This window comes from Sinocyclocheilus rhinocerous, unplaced genomic scaffold (assembly GCF_001515625.1).
Source record: "Sinocyclocheilus rhinocerous isolate Xijiao unplaced genomic scaffold, SAMN03320098_v1.1 scaffold1279, whole genome shotgun sequence".
Classification (NCBI taxonomy): Eukaryota; Metazoa; Chordata; class Actinopteri; order Cypriniformes; family Cyprinidae; genus Sinocyclocheilus; species Sinocyclocheilus rhinocerous.
Genome location: NW_015634019.1, coordinates 354,634 through 373,109, shown reverse-complemented (window position 1 = coordinate 373,109; position 18,476 = coordinate 354,634). Strand labels below are relative to the sequence as shown.

The following is an 18,476-nucleotide window of genomic DNA, read 5'->3' as shown; positions in this document are numbered from 1 at the left end:
CCATTTTCAAAAGTTGTCATTTTCAGGCCCCCAAAATGCCATTGTCGTGTAAATGAATGGTTTTTAGCTGTTGTGTAAACACCCCCAAAATAAATTATGGCATTAATGGGAAGACTAATTAAAAATTAAGTCAACAACATACCCACTCATATATCACCACTTTGTCACTTTAAAATAAAAACTGAAATGGCCTGAAAACATGATCTGTTTTTTTTAAAGGGAGTAATCAGCTCACTCAAATTAAAGGTGGCTACATCTCGTGTCTGTGATAAGTGTTTCCTGAGTTTTCATGACTGATGATCCGACAATAAGTTGACTGTCAAAAATAACAGTTGAACGTCAGTTCATAAATAAAATATAATGTTTAAATTGTTAAAATTCTTGGTTTTAATAAACATGACATTACTTACATAATTATATATGTAAAAAATATATAATAGAATCTCTCTCTTAAGAGAGAGAGATTTTTGATAGTGTGATGTTTATATATTATATCCTTGTTATTTACCTTATTTGCATATGCCTATTAGTACCTAAATGGTACATTTTAGCCCCAGCGATAGCCTGTGTACCTATATTTATGAGAGTGTAGAAGTGTGTCTGTAGCTACTATTACAATAGCAGTCACTTGGTTTGATTTTACCAAATGGCATTCATGCATCTTAAGTGTATTTTAGGTGTCTTTAGGAGCGGTCACTGTACATTTAGGAGCGGTCACTGTACATTTGACAGCCCCGTCCACCCCCCCCTCGGTTCTTTCATTGGATCCTCTGGGCATTTGAACACTCGCTCGTGTTGAGATCAGTCAACTCCGCCTCCTACCTGCCACGCGCTCATACTGCTGGATGTGAGAGCGGCGCTGCGCCCGGCATTCGCACTCTGCAGCTGACAGCACGCACTTAATATAACTATTTAAAACTGGCTTTAAAAGTTAGGTGTAAGACTACAATACTCTTTGGCCGGTATAAGATAAATACTCACGTTTGATTCAGTCAAGTGAAATTCTTTAGCATCGTGAATAGTTCGAGAACACTGAACGCTCTGGCACAAACGAGTAGGCTATGGACAGTTTCAGACTGTGCGGGGAAAAGATGCTAAACATCAAGAAGTTGTGGATATAAACGGACAGAAGAACTGTGCTCATTCGTAATATCCTATGGCTTGAAGGTGAGGTGCATGTTACAAAACTATTAAATTCAATCTCCCCCCTCTAAAAACAAATACTACTTGATTGAAATTATCAGTGAATTCAATTAGCTTTTTAGGCAGGTGTTTGCCATTGCTTCTGTTTGTAAAAAAAAAAAAAGAAAAAGTTAGTATAGCGTACATTTTTGATTGTAATACATAAAAATGCGTTTTCTGATTACTTAAGCAACTGAAGTAGGCTAGACTGCATGCACTAATGTCAAATTTACGGGGAAAAACAGCTGTGGTTGCCAGAAATTCACATATTATCATTTGGCATTTGCTGCCTGTATATTTTTAAAGTTCACTAACATATATAACATATAGGCTAATGTTTATATTCCAACCTACTCAATTTATTATCTGTTAAATCAAAATTTTCAATTTTCAAATTTTTCAATTTAACAGTCTTTTGTATTTTGCACATAGTGGGATGACTGAGGTATTGAATAGATGTGTGGGTACAGCATTGATTAAACATTGTTTAATAAACAGAGAGGTGAAGAGCATCTTCAGGCATTATCAACCCAGGCATTATTCCAAGAGGTTTTCCAGAGGGGGAAAACATTCTAAAGCCTGCTGTTTACTGATTTATTCAGTTACATAATCACTTCTTAATTATCGTTCTAGATTAGCCACAAACACGTTCTGGCACCATTTTAGTTTGTGCTTTTTCACATGTTGGACCCTTTACTAGAGTACGTGAAAAACACTTGATATCCTTCTTTTACTAATCTACCTAGTTGCCCAATCTCAGACCAGTTGACAAAGTGAGTCTATTCACTGCCAAGAATAATCTGTGCTCAATCATTTACATCCAGTCAAGTAGATGGTGTTCATATGCTCATGGAGTGCTGGTCTGTGTACAGAACAGAATAGTATTCTGTAGTACCTGCTGATTTTCTGTAATATTCATCTCTGCAAGAGTGGAATGTGTGAAACTGACTCGGTTTGACATGAAGAAGAAAATATGATGAATGGAATGGTCTGCCTCTGCTACCAAATTGATCTCTCGGTTAGAACAACCATGCAATGAAGAATTCAAAGAATGCCAGTAAGCATAAAGCACATGAGGAATACTTTTATGTGGAAAAATAAAAGTAACTGAAAATGTCTATGGGAGATTTTTCTCCCCCTGGGACTTCTTGCGTGGAGAGGCGTGGCCCTAAGAGCATTTTCTTCACATTTCCATGGAGGAAGAGGCAGACACTACAGACTGCCCTTTTGTTATTTAACAGAGCCTGTTTTTAGGGGCTTGTAGAACAGGGGGCAGTGTTTCACAACAGCTTTCAACAAGAACATTTTAAACCATTGAGAACAAGTAGAACAGATAATGAGCCGTATTAATGTGACAATTAGTTATATTGATAAAAAATGTTTCTGGCATTGATGCAAGGTTCAGCTAGAATTAAAAATATGGCAACAGATAGCAGAGGCTGTCGGCCGTGTTGTCTATCTCCATGCCAGATGCTAGGCTCTGACAGCAACATTTAGTATCTGGTTTTAGTGCACAGACTGAAAATACACCCATGGATTTTTTCAGATTGTATGAGAGGCAAGCAAATAAAAGTCTCTTATTTTATGTCCTTTCTTTGGAAGTAGTGAACTCGGCCTACTGCAAAAAAAAAAAAAAAAACTGCAGATTTTAATACAGCACATTATGGTCTAAATATATTTGGTAGCAGATGGTGGAATAGGCATTAGTAATGTTGAACACAAGTCGTCTCAGAAAATTGGTGTCTCAGAAATGTCACCACAGTGATTTGGTTATAACTGTACAGTTCACAATAGATTTATATTTAAGCACTACAGTGAAAGTATAACAAGGGTCACAGTGTTATGTAAGACTATATACCTTTATATCTCTGTGTATCGCACATGACATCTAACTCATAAAAGAAGACCAATTTTAACAGTCATTTTTGAATCTTTCAAGACATTTTTAGTTTTCTGTTTACCTTGCTGTCCACTACGTGATTCTGTTTAATTTAGAGAACAGGGCAGAGACATAAGGGGCTTTAGACCATGACTAATGTTATGGATCATAACCATGGGCAAACTTAAATAAATGCTGTCTCAAAAATGTGCATGCTTCAGCAAGTGCAGGCCCAGCTGGAGAGTCGTTCAGACATTTTACAACCATGTTAAACCCAAAACTAATATGCACATTTCTCAAGTTGCATTGGAGGAAATTTTGAATACAAAATAAAGTATAATTATTATTTTATTTAAAACTATAATTATAAAAATTATTTAATAGCATTATAATAACAACAACAAATATATGTCATTTAAGAAAAAATGCAACATGATGGTTTTAAATGTTATTTACATCAGTGACATTTGACATCAGTGCAGATTTTCAGTGAAAAACTATTGAAATTTCACGTTGTTTATCACAAAAATCCTCAGATGACCTCAAATGAATCACAGCCTACTAATCATATTGACTACTACAGTGGTGCTTTTGTGTCTTTTTTGGAGCTTGACAGGTATAGTCACTATGAGATAAAACTACATAAATGTCTTAAAAAAACATTTTACACTGTTTAAAGGGGTCATATGATGTGCTTGAGAACGGCGCGGCCAGCGGATTCGACGAAGGAGCGGCCGGCAGGCTTGCGGGAACCACTTGTGACGACCCCGGGCTCGACTCCGATTTTAACTAGTGACACGGACCGTGTCCATAGTGTCATTGCGTCGCCTGCCAATGACATCATACACCCTCGATTTACGGTTTTGTTTTGTAGAAAACATGGAAACACCAAAGACACTTTAATATGTTATGCGTTTTATTACACAGGTGACGACCGCACAGAGTAGCATTATGACATAACTTTCAAATGTATCTAGTATGATAAAACAGAGATGCTTTACCCCACATACGCACGACCGGAAGGAGCAGAAGCGCTCAACTGTGGCATAATAAAAGCTCAGCTGCTTACGAGCCGTGTGTCACGCTTGTTCAGCTGCCTCTTTTCGCTTCGACGGCTTTCAGCCTCACCCTGCTTCATACTACGACGTTAATAAATATGTAATACATTAGCTCATTCATGAACATGACTTCTGCCCAAGTACTGTCGGATTGCATCGGCTGTGGGGATGAAGACGACAACTCCCATGATTCCACACTCAGTCACGGCGTCATCAAGCTACGCCTTTGTTTCTTTGTTACTTACATATTGTGCCTTTAATTAATCTTTGAGGATTCATATTTAATGGGTATTTTGGGTGACTATTCCTTATTTTTTATTGGGTTAGTTCATTCAAAAATGAAAATTCTATCATAATTTATTCACTCTCGTGTCATTCCAAACTCACAAGACTTCATTCATCTTGCTAATATAAATTAAGATATTTGTAATATTCTCTCATCCCCTCTACTGTATGTAATCAACATTTTCAAACTTCTAAAAGTACATAAAGACATCATAAAAGTAATCCATTGAGCGGTTTTATCTAATTGTAACAAGGAAACATGATAACTTTATATAATTTAAAATATTTAAATTAGGATTTTATTCACATAAACACTGATCAAAATGCATACATAGAGCGCATCAAAAATGGTAAACAGAAGCACAAACATGTGTAAAGAACAAACCTCACTGGTTTTCACAAAACAAAAGTCTTTGGTACGACATGAGGGTGAGTAAATGATGACTGAATTTTCATTTGTTGGTGAACTATGCCTTTAAGTTTCAAAAAAATTCTGTTTGAAATAAATGAACTTTTCCACGACATTCTAATTTATTGAGATGCACCTGTATTACTCACTGGATTTATCCATCAGGAAGTGGATGCAAATAAACAAGTTATTTGGTCTTCTGGTAAGTTGTTAGGAAAGGCACTGATCAGATTTAAATATGACCGTTAACCAACAAACTTGACACACAGAAAAAAAATGCTTCATACACGTGTCCACTAAATACTTGATTAATGCGTCACATCTGTTACATGTTAATGGCATGTAGCTAATTACCTTAGGACACATTCATCATCATGTCCTCATGTTTTTAATATGGATGAACGTTACACACTGCCTGCCCTGGACGAATAAACGCTGCCTTGTGCAAAAATGTTTTTATAAATAGATCAAGTTGCTTTACCATGAAAAAAAATCTTTCTAAAACACTGGCCAGGAAGTCGTCAGGGGTGATTCATCCCCACATCATCATTTGTTTCATGCCTTTTCCCATACTCCTGTAACAGGAGAGGTCTTGCTTGACCCTTGAGGCTAGAAGACACCCTCCTATATGGGAAACAGGCAGGGGCTGCTCGAGACATGGTTGTTAAGATACAGCATGGGCACAGAGTCCTAATGATCTCATCTGAGGCTTGTTATAGTGCTTCTCCGCTGCTGCTCTCCAAGAAGCAGATGTATCTGCAGTTTCCCTAATGGTTGCTTCAGAATGAGTGAGTGCTGGAACAGACAGAACTGGAACACTGGAATAATGTGGGTTTGACACACGGCGATACTTACATCGATGCTATCTAACAAACACAGCGTTGCTCTGTGTGTTTATTTAATTCAGATTATGGTGGAGAAGCGCCTCCCTTTATTCCATTAATCCTTTGATTACCTGAGGGTGGAGCAGACACTGTGGCCTTTAGGTTAAATTGATTTTTTCACCATGAAATGCCAAAGTAGTAATTGTAGACCAAAGCATAAAAATTAAATCACAAAACCTTGAACGTTAATTTCCAATTATGTCCAAAGATAGTGACTTTTTTATTGCATTTTATTGCTTTTTACAAAATCTCTGAATATTATTGTTGATTAGTTTTTGTGTCACTATAAACTGCAAATGTTTCTTTAAATATGATTCCTTGAAGATTTATAACATTTATTTCCTGTGGAAATCTGTTTTTAGTTTTTTTCCACATTTGTCAAATCTCTTGACACACTCAATAAAATTAGCTTTTTGAGATTGAAATAAATTATATTATGTATAAATCTCAAATTAATTGAATAAATAAGCATTCCATTGATGTATGGTTTGTTAGGACAGGACAATATTTGGCAGAGATACAACTATTTGAAAATCTGGAATCTGAGGGTGCAAAAAAATCAAAATACTGAGAAAATCGTCTTTAAAGTTGTCCAAATGAAGTTCTTAGCAATGCATATTACTAATCAAAAATTAAGTTTTGATATATTTACAGTAGGAAATTTACAAAATATCTTCATGGAACATGATCTTTACTTAATATCCTAATGATTTTTGGTATAAAAGAAAAATCGATAATTTAGACACATACAATCTTTTTTTGGCTATTGCTACAAATATACCCAAGCGACTTAAGACGACAAAGGTCACAAATGGGTTTAAAAATGCAATCTTTCCCTGTGACTCAACTTATGTATCTTAACCTATACTCTACAGTCTACCTGTACCTTACCTGTTATAGACACTGAACTATCATTAAAGTATCATTTAAAGATATTTTCATGTCAATATATTAGATCAAAATCTGTGGTGCCCTGCTAATGTATTAGAAAAATGCATGATAATATTACTGCACAATGACCATTACCATAAACCTATGCTTCCAATAGCCTGTTCAGTGAAAAACCATTTATTTTAACCTCCATATCAAGATTGCTAGAGTGAAACCAGTAAAAGCACTGCATTTTCTGTGCTAGTAACTTAATCCAGCTAGGACTTACGGGGAAAATGGTGTGGTCAGTGTTGTTAACAGAGGGTTTTTACACTGAAAAAGCAACATCTAAATTAACTAGTTTTAGTCAAGTCAAAAGTGTTATTTATCATCTTTGAACCAACTTATACAGTATACATCAATGTATACCTATATATATGTGTGTGTGTGTGTCTATATATATATATATATATATATGTACATATGTATGTATGTATGCGTTTTTTAACGCATGCAAATATTATGGCACAACGACCATTATTATAATCTTCTTCCGACAGCTTGTTAAATGAAAAAGCCATTTATATTAACCTTCTGTGTCGAGGTTGCTGGGGTGTATCTGGACATTTCTCAACCATTTCAGAAAATAATTCACCTTAAGATCCCATGAAATCAGAGAAATATAGAGCCATTATGTCTCAGTTTAACGTGCAGGGTCAGCAGAGGTGACGTCTCTTATATTGAATCAAACTGACTGTTTGTGGTTAAATGTTAAGAGATTTCCACCTTTTCACACAGGTCACTGTGCTTCATTGTAGATTCAGGTACAGCTTCTGGTTCAACAGTAGCAGTGAAAGGAGACATTCCGTGTCTATAGAATGAATTTGATAATTTAGCCATCCAGCATTTTAAATGCAGTCATACCTCTTGTACAGATGCCCATATGATTTAATGTCAGGTGGTTTTTCAAATTTAATTTCAGTATCAGTCGGATGAAAGGAGCCATTTTCAATATCTATTTCTCTTGCAGTGTGTCTCATCATATATTGATAGCGGTAAGGGTGCAATATATATATATATATATATTTATAATTATTATTATATATTTTTTTAATGTAAGGACTCTTCTCACTTTTTCTCATTTTCTAGGTTGTTTTTGAGGTTTATATGCTTTTTTGGAGCTGTACCACCAAACTATACCTACCTCTTCCGGTTTGTCTGATTTGTCGTTGTGTTTTCTGACTTGTTATTTTGTTTTCGAATTTGTCATTGTGTTTTCTGACTTGTTATAATGTTTTCTGAATTGTTGTTGTGCTTTCTGAATTGTTATTTTGTTTTTTAGACTTGCATTTGCATTTGTAATTTGTTATTTTGTTTTCAGAATTGTGATTTGCTTTGCACTTCTCGGCCACCATAGCATCCTGTAGCTGTACTAATGGAGCATAGCACTACCAACAACAAAGCCATGACTTTGACTCCCAGATCACAGAACGAACCTTGAATGCTCTGTAAGTGACTTAAACGCATCAGAAAATGCTGTGCTCTCCTCTGAGGTTGAATTTTAGATCTAAAACTAGATTTGAATCCAGGTAGGGATAGGGATAGGTTTAGGGTTAGGGGGGCAGACCTAGATAAAAATGCATTTCTGTTGGTTGATTTAAAAGCTGATAGAACATTATTTGGAGAGGTTCAGCTTTTTAACCTTATTAAAGCCGCAACTGTATTGCAGAAAATAAAACTCACCTGGAAGCTGCAGTGTTTTTTTAATGACAACATTTTCAGGTTTTGCAAAAAAATATATACATGGTCATATTTTCCCATGAGATTAGGATGGAAAAAGTGCAGTAGTCTAAGATTAGTTTACAGGATTCACAGCAAGTTTCACTTTACAGATAGCTCTTTTGCTGACAGCTTCCCACCTTTTTCTGAGTAACAGTTTTTCTGGCTGTTAGAGAGAAAATTAAACACAATCTGCAGAGATCGGTTGAATGGAGTTGTTATATTATTGGATGGTTATGATTTCCAGCATGTCAATCTAAACCCAATTTACAACTGAAGATTAGTTGTTTATGCTTCCCTTGAGTATTTCTCATCTGGGTCTGAACATTTTAGTGCACCTCCTGTGAAACAGGCATTGTCAGTGAATTGCCTACCTGAATATATTTGTGCTAAATTACCTGGCTAGCTTTTAAAGGGAAAATTGCCTCTTGGTTAAACACATATAGTGTGATGCTCGATGGTGCTTCATTACTTTAGTTTGATGTAAGACCAGCCTGCTCTGGCCTTCTGAGGCTTTATAAAAAGTAATTAATCAGGCCACCTGAAGATGTATCTTGTGGATCATCCACCAGGAAGGGCAGCAAACTCTCATTTTATACCACTTATGTTCTAACTGCCCTTAGTCGTGCAGAAAAAAACACCTTAAAGGGGGATTTTTGAGTTGAGCAACCAAGCATTAGGCCTAGATAACACAAGAAATCCCCTGACATGAACCAAGAAAGAAGAGCACTGTTTAAACCTTACACCTTAAAGCACTTTTATCATATATGTTGGTTAATATTTGTGGTGTCTGTAAAATGTGAAAGCTGTGAGAACTCATAACACTGCAAACCTAGTCTACCTATGGGTACAAATAAAGTGAACCTGAACCTGAGAACTGAATTAACCAATTACAAACTGGTGAAAGAGTCTAAATTTGGTGAAAGATTTGAAACTGGTGAAATATTTAAATTTGTATGTTTTTAATTGTTTTAAATTTCATTTGAATCAGAGTCTGTGTGAAAGATATTTATGTATCCCATCTCTCCTTTATTTTCCTATCCTCAACGCTCCTCTCTTCTCCTCTTATTCTCCCCTGTCCTCTTCTCCCTCTTTCCTTTCTTTCGTATGCACCCCAGCTAACTAATGAGATGAGACAGAGTAGGGCCGTCAGTGGGGCAAAGCCAGAGCTTCAGTGGTCCGGGGCACTAGAATATTCCAACATACTGCTCAGAGAGACAGAGAGATACAGTGAGCGATTCCATGACTAGACTCTGTGATGTGACCCTAGACACACAACACGCACAGAACTCAGAGGAGGTGCATTATCATGTTTGGATGCAGGATGCCTGCCATGAGGTCTCAGATGGGTTGTTTTTGGAGCCAACACACAGCAAGACATGAGTACAAATTTACTCTGTGCTTCTCAATATCATATATTTGGGTTTCTGTAACACACATTTTGAAATAATCTAAATTGTACAGCACATTTTAATGACCATACATTACATAACAGGACACTGTGTTTAATTGCAGTATAAATGCTATGCAGAGGGATTGTATATGTCTAGGAAACTATTTTTCTGGATAGTAATAATTGTGGTTTATAATAAAGTGTTGTCTTTCATCATATGATCTTAAGAGTCACATAATATTTCCTTACTTAAAACATCTTTGGTCTGAGATGAGAAACAAACCGTCATTAGTGTAGTTTCCATAGCAACCAAGTAACTCACAAATAAGCATCCTAGTAGCCAGTCATTGTCAGAAACACAAAACATGCACACCAAATCATGGCTGGAATATATTACACAACTATTTAAATCTGAACCCTTGGTAGGTATCATACACTTGTTGGCTTTGTAAAGAGTACGTCTCGGTTACTTATGGTAACCCTCATTCCCTGAAGGAGGGAACGGAGACGTCACGTCGGATGACCGACGAATTGGGATCTTGCTTAGAGAGACCAATCTACTTCGAGTGTAAACTAAACGAGCCAATGCACATTGGCATGCGATTATTGCATCCATTTATTTTTTTGATTATTGCTGCCGCTGATCACATCGTGAGTATAAGTAGGCAGCAGATGCAGCACATATTCAGGTTTTCGCTGAGGAGCCGAGCCGGTGACCCGGCCGCTCAGCGGTGGTACAGGACCTGTGGCGACGGGACGTGACGTCTCCGTTCCCTCCTTCAGGGAACGAGGGTTACCTCTGGGTGTGTGTAACACTGACCTGCGTTCGAGCAGAGGGTGCGTGGGTAGTCCGTTGGTTCGTCCTCCCGATCCGCCCACTGCTGCTCACTGGCGAGAGAGGAGGGTGAGTGTGATACGGCACTGGATCATCCACAACCCCCCGTCCCCTCTGGGGAACCAGAGATAGAAGAATTTGCTCTTTTGTTGAGAATTTGGGGAAAAAAAGGAAACAAAAGATTCTCCGCCCGGCCCTCCTCCAGGGGAGGGAGTGGGGCGTTCACCATCTCCCGAAGAGCAACTCCGTCCATCTCTGGGTCGCCCGACTCAGGGCCTCTTGCTCTTTCTCTTACCACCAGGTCTGGCGGGGGCCTGGATGGGTGGGGCGGCTGCCCTGCGACCGGCTCCACGGCGCATCTTTGCTGGAGGCTGCACTACCGTAGAAGGTCAGGAGCAGAACGATAGAACCGCTCGGCTCCGAAGCGACAAGCTGAATATGCACTGCATCTGCTGCCTACTTATACTCATGCTGTGATTAGCGGCAGCTGGATGCAATAATCGCATGCCAATGTGCATTGGCTCGTTTAGTTTACACTCGAAGTAGATTGGTCTCTCTAAGCGAGATCCCAATTCGCCGGTCATCCGACGTGACGTCGAGAGTGACCGACTGAAAGGGAACAGAGAAAAACTGGGCATCAAACACTAAACGACTGAGGATCAAACACCACCCGACTTTCATCATCATAGGAGAGGCATGAAAAATTAAAACAATTTCTAAATTCGGCTCAAAATATCAAACATGTTTAATATCCTCAGACTGGATGGAATCATAGTCCGAAGTGAAAAAAAATCGCAGTCTGTGCCCATCATTCACAATGTGATTTTCTGTTATATCCCTCCACTGCGCCTGCCTAAAATCTGAAGACTGGATCTGACTTCAGCAACTAGCGCTGACTCCTCTAGGGCAAAAATCTAGGCAAAAGTAATGTAGAGTATTTCAGCCTTAAGTTGTCAATAAACCTGTCTAAATAGGTTTATTTTAATGTCCTTGTTACACATGCTACATGTATTTACTATATAATAATTGTGTAATTACAAGCAACTAAACCAAACCCTAAAACTTAACCTATAGTAAATACATGTTGTTAATTAATATTACACACTTATTTGTGTAATTACACTGTAACAAGGACACATTAAAATAAAGTGTTAACCATATAGCTTTTTCTGCTTTATCGATTGGTATCTTTTGGTGAGTACATTAAGACAGGCAGTCAGCACACAGTAACAACATCTGTCCGGGGGTGTGTTTTTTTCTTACCAAAAGCATTGTTAAGCAACTAAGTTCTGTTGTTACCGACATACTCTTTGTTACAATAAACAAGCTAACATTCAGTCTATATCTTTCATTCCATTTCATTATAAATACATTGCAATCTTTATATTTTACTTTTGTTTACATCGCAGAGTTTGATATAAGAGGGAAGCCGCAATTAATCAAACATCAAATAAATTAAAACAACAGGATCAAAAATAGTTACAATAGGTAGTCCTCAGATGCCATGTTTGTTATAGCAGCATTTTGGAGATATTACACTGTGGGGAAATTTGCTGACGGAATGAACCATATGTATTTGGGAGTAAAGTGTATGCCAGTTCCATAGAGCTTGTTACCATGATGAAAAAAGGCTTTCTGTTGTTTCGTACAAATTAACAATAATAAGCTGACATTAATTGCAATGCTGAATCGATTAATAATCAGAATTCATTGCTCCATTACCTGCATGTCATTAACAACAGTCCTATATTGTTAAACCAACAGGGTTCAAAAGACGGCACTGTGACCATGTTACTATGGTTTTGAGAAACAGTTGCAGCTAGTTAATTTCTCCAATGATTTATCCCACTGTCGTAGTTACGCAGCGAGTTATGTTGTTGCACCCCAAAATTATAAGATTGAGAGTAAAATACTGTTACAATGGTCAAATTTAGTCTTTATTTCAGGTTTTAAATTATTTTGAGAATTATTGCTCATGCTTTGGGGGTTTGATATTAATGGATTTTGAACAAATCTCTAATTACCAATTCACACAAAGTGTGCTGTTGTGCTCCACTGCTCTGCTTTTGAATTGATTTTCTATGTGAAAATGTGCTAGATGTTGTGCTGTATCGCGCTGCTTTTTGTCATCTTGCGCATGAGCACCATGTGTTTTAGACGGCATGCCAAGAAGACCCTGCCTTTTTTTTTTAATCTGTGCTGTGGTTTTCATTTGAATATTGTGACGAGTGGGGCGGGGCCGAGAGCCATGGGAACGGAGCGAGGCCGGTGGAGTAATTGATAATGAGCGACACCTGCACCACTCACCGGTCTCGAGTCTCACGGAGGAGCTCCGGAAGGATAAAAGGGAGGAGTGACGACAGTGTCGGACGAGAGAGGACCAGGCCTGGAGTTTATTTTGTGTTTTGGTTCTGTTTGTGCGCGACAGTCGTCCGCGAGGGGCTGTCGCGCTATTTTGTGTTTATTTTATTATTAAAGTTTTCTTTGCACATTTGCCGGTTCCCGCCTCCTTCTTCCCGAACTACAAACGTTGTTACAAATATATAGACTACTATTGTAGGCTACTATTTTTAAAACCAAAAATGTGTTTTTAAGAGCCTCTAAACTTTGACATGTAACTCATCCGACATGATTGATACCTCAAATTTTGTAACTTGTTGAGAAGAGGTGTGCTATTACATTTCTGACTTTACCCAGCCTTAACAAGCTTAGCAATCCACAACATCCTTGCACATGTCACCATGACCTAACAAATGGGCATGTTTATGTGGTACATTGAGTGATACACTGAGTGCCATTACTGCAAACAGACCCTGGGAAGTTTCCTTCAAGTATTAAGTGTGATTTTTCCCTCATAATATGGCAGATGAGATAAGATACAAATGCGGGACAACATTCTCCAGATCTAAGTGCCCTTTTGTTATCTAATAAATACCTTCCTTCTCCATGTTGACCTTCTGAGAGAAATATGAAAACTGCTCTCCACAGCAGATTGCACATCTTCATGTACTTCTGGCACACTATAGGACCTAAGATAAGCAAAGGTCACTTTGCCCTTTAAACAGCAAGTACAGCACTTAACAAATTGTGCTGTGAGCTTGGCTTACCATTTAAAAGAAACTTGTAATAACAATTTTATACTATTTTTACAGTGACTACATATCTTGAACATTTTTCAACATGTTCAACTTTTAAGTTCAGCTGAGGTCTCTCTATATTCCCATGTGTAAACACAGCACTGGAAACACAAAAGAAGTATGCTAGACTGTTTCTTATCTTGCTGTGTGATTGACTTGAAATACACAGGAAAGTCATATACACTGAAAAGAACCGACTATGTCATTTATTAAGTGCATTTATATTTTGGTCTCACCATGGTTTCCGGTTTAAAGCTGTTTTGTTTAGTTTGTCTAAAGGCAAATGACGCTCCCAATACAAAATCAGAATTTTTGCATTAGCTGTACTGACTGCAGAAATTAAATGTGTGTTTTGATAATTTTTTCTCTCTATTCTTTTTTTCTTTCTTTTTTTTAGTACATAACAGAAAATATGATGCATATATTAAGAAGACATCACAGAAAACATTAAGGTCTTTTGAAGATGTCCTTATTTATAGTAAGTCCACTAAATTAAACATTGACTAACATAATGTTTATAGTTTTATCTTAAATCAAAATTCTACTTTCTGCTTAGCTAACTGGCTATAATTGGCTTTAGCTTTTAGCTATGTCTATGCTATATAGTTATTATAATAAATAATAATTTTACTTTGTATGTTTTATTTTTTGGAAAATAAATATTTTGATTAATACCTAAATTTAAGGTTTGAACCAAACTGCAAATATATTAAACAAGCAAATAAATAAATAAACAAACAAACAAACAAATACATTTGACTTTAACAAATTAAAGTATTTTTAAAGTTGGTGCAATATATCTTGTTTTTTTCAGTGTACTGTATAATGAATTTAGGTAGCTTTTGCCGTTTAGCTAATTGCATTCAATCCAATTTAAATTTACAGTAAGAAAAACTACCTTAACTCCTTGGTCCTCCTCTGAATTGATACTTAAGCAGCATAATTTATTGTGAAGTTCCACATGGACTGTCAAGTAGTAGTCTACTTAGCTGACCCAAGTGGGCCCCAGATAAGATGCCCATTTTGGGACCATGCCCACTTGGTACCCATGTGGACCCAGCATAAACCATGTGGGGCCCACATATACATGTTGGCTGGGTGTGGAGTCTGCATATGTGCAGGTTTGGCAAAGGATGTATCGAGGATGCCAGCAGTCACAAAAGAGCTTTTGAGCACCCTTCTGAAACCAGAAAGCATGACAGTGGGACTCCCTATGGTCATGTGGGCTTCACAGGTACACTCAGACAATATCCATCACAAGTGTGTACAGATCAAGTGCACCTTTTGGGACAGTCAGGGGTTTTCAAACTGGGAGCTGCAAGGATGTGCACAAACAAAATTAACTAAATAAACAAAATTCACTAAAAGTTCATTAGTTTTGGACTGTTATTTTTACTGTTTAATTCTGATCTCTAAAGACAAAATCATGTTCAGTAACCACACACACAGCAGTTCCACAGTTTGCTTCGTTTATCAATAAATGATGGAGAAAAACTTTCTTAAGAGTAAATTTATATTTCAGATGGAATTTTAAGAATAGTAATTGATTCACAGCCTTTGTACTGTATAATTTAATTATCATAGAAGCTTGACAGGTAATGAGTAAAACACACATTTCCCTTGTCGCAGTGTTTTCTGCTTAAAAGCTGTTTAGTAATGCTTATATTGAGTAGAAAAGACTGCTGACTGAATGCAAAAGTTAAATATCAGAGGCATCATGCCCATTTAAACAGAGGGGGCTTTTGAATGCAGCTTCCAATAGACAAAAATATATATATTTTTACATTTGATAAGTAAATTCCATGATTATCGTAGATGCAAAATAGATCATTGTCAGAGTTGTCATTTTTTGGTAGAGTTTTTGCATTTTTGTGTTTGGGGGAAATCAGTAAATAATTTCTTATATCATGGCCATTGATTAGGAATTATTTCTCCTGAGTGTTTAATTTGTGTTCTCATTTTAATAGATCATAGCCACATTGTACCATATTCATTCCCATCATTTTGATTTAATTAAAACAAGGAAACTAATTATTACAACGTGCCACGATTTCCTTAAATGAGGGAATGAATTAATAAAAGAAAATTAATTCTTAATTCATGACCACGATAAATATATTTTTGTCTGCATGTCATGAACAGGGCTCCCAAAATCAGTCTAAAATTTTACTTCATTTTTTAGCTTTTTATAAAAAATACTTTTGCCAATCGATCAAAATCAGTGTGTCTGTGCCTAATTTTTGTAATATTCTAGAATAGAGACAGTAAATGTGTTAATAATGTATGTTTCTGCTTTGAATCATAATTTAAAAGTATATTATTGGATCTGAAGACATTGCAGTAATTATTTCAGTGAAAGCTTATATAAAGTTTTATTCTTAATACTAATATTATTATTTAGAATAATCTTTATTATAGAGTTATATGTCACATACCAAACCAGCCAGCAAGATAAATCACAATATTGCAATTTTTTTTTATTTGAAGCAAAAAATTATTTGAAATTCGGATATAAAAAGACAAAGGTACAAGATTATTATTTAACAGTTTTAACAGTTTAATGGGAAAAAAAACTGCTGATGACACTCAACTCTACCTCTCATTCCATCCTGATGATCCGACGATAGCTGCTCGCATCTCAGCTTGTCTAACAGACATTTCTTGCTGGATGAAGGACCATCAACTTCAAGTCAACCTTGCCAACTGCCCCTTTACCTAAATTCATTACTTCAGAGCTTATGTGCCTCTAGAAGCTTGCGTTCTGCAAGTGAACGTCGTTTAATTGTGCCATCCCAAAGAAGCATAAAATCACTTTTACGGACTTTTAAATTAAATATTTCCTCCTGGTGGAATGACCTGCCCAACTCAATCCAAGCAGCTGAGTCCTTAGCCATCTTCAAGAATCAGCTAAAAACACATCTCTTCCATCTTTATTTGACCCTCTAACTCTAGCACTCTCTATTCTAATTCTATTCTTACAACAACAACAACAACAACTTGTCCTTTTAGACTTGCACTCTATTAATTTGCTGCTTGTTTTCTTTGAAAAAAAAACCTAACACTTGCTTTCTAATCTTTTTGTATTCTATCTGTTTTCTTTTCATTTATTATACAATTAACAAAAGCAAAAAAGACCTCTAACACTAGCTTGCTCTATTCTTTTTCTATTCTATCTGTTTTCTTTTAATTTATTATATTATTTAAAAAACCCTTGCTATGTGTACTGGGTTAAGCTAACTGAGACTTGTTATAGCACTTGTATATTATTGCTCTTTTGTTGATTTTGATTGCTTCCATTGTCCTCATTTGTAAGTCGCGTTGGTTAAAAGCGTCTGTTAAATTACTAAATGTAAATGTAAATGTAAAAAAAAACTACAGTGCCATTAATTTAGTGATTTAAAGAAGTTGGTAATATATAGAAACTAATATGCAAAACATTTGTATATACAGTATACAAATATGTAACAATTTTTTAGAGATTATGGAGACTTTTGTATGGTGCAATTAATCATGATTCTTAGATTGGTTTAGTGTTTTTTTTTGTTTTTTTTGCTAAATCATGGGTAATGTAGTTTTTCAACAGGATTTTTTTAAAGCATTTTTATAAAAAAATAAATAAAAATAATAATAATAAAAAGTTAAAAGATAAAATCTGCTGATGGCTTTAATAATAGCATGTACCATCTATTAAAAGCCTTGAAACACACACAGTAGGTCTGTCTTTAAAAAATGTATAAGTTATCGTTAAAAATCAATTCCCCTATAGAAAATGAATGGGATTTTTACTTTTGGAAACTATTGTTGCAGTTTATTGCGTGAAAAAGGGATCATGATATCTTGGGGCCCTTGGCATGAAACAATTTGAAAATGTCTGATCTAAGTAACATGAAGGAACAAATCCATAACTTCTGTGTTAACAGCTTAAATGTCTGCTTATTATAATATAATACATATATTATAACATTATAATGTATATATATTTGTACTGTTAAGTGACTAAACCATATCAACACTCAAAAATATTTTCACTCTGGGGCTTTGAAAAGAAACCTTCTCGATTAAATTCACAACACAATATATATCCATTCGCTACATCACTCCTGCAATACAATATCCTCCCTCCTCCCAGTGCCACGGACTGCACTTATTGGTTGCTGTGAGATAGAGTTGAATGATGCTTTGCCTACAGAAATTGCAATACAATCTTTTCCCCCCATGATATGTCAAGTGCGTATCACGAAAATACCACTTTTATTGCGGGTGGGGGTGGATATGAAGAAAATGACACTAAAATTGCTTTTTCTCTGTAGTTTCCACACTGTCCTATTGCTGGAGTCCCAGTGTGTTTTGTGATACTTTACCAGCCACTGGTTTGTCTGGGGGGTCAGCTCTCATTTATGTGATCACGATCATACACTGTCAGAAACACAGCTCGTTGGCCATGAAAAACATACAGTCAAATACTGTATCCAACTAGACAGCTAATCAGGGAGCAACGGAATATCAGAGATCCTCTGCTGCAGGAAACCAGCCTTCATTCAGTCAAATCAAAGTGTCACATGCTATTAATTGGTGAACGATGTTTGAGGCTAATTGTTACCTAGCAAAGGCAGAAATTACCTTGTTCCTCCTCAGCATTAATTTTGATTCAAAAGCTTAATCCATCTCTGCCCTCCCCTAGATTTCCCAAGAGGCAGGGGCGTAGCCATCTTTTCAGAAGTGAGGGGGACAGAAATGTTTTATATATATATATATATATATATAT

General features: G+C 36.4%; 1 protein-coding gene across 1 annotated transcript in view; it reads left to right on the top strand.

The window, feature by feature from the left end:
• The first annotated feature begins 972 nt into the window (after positions 1 to 972).
• LOC107745132 (D(2)-like dopamine receptor) overlaps positions 973 to 18,476 on the top strand; it is a 61,327-nt gene continuing 43,823 nt past the window's right edge. The window contains exon 1 of the mRNA XM_016558974.1: positions 973 to 1,167. The gene's annotated coding sequence lies outside the window, so the exon portion shown is untranslated. The remainder of the gene's footprint in view (positions 1,168 to 18,476) is intronic.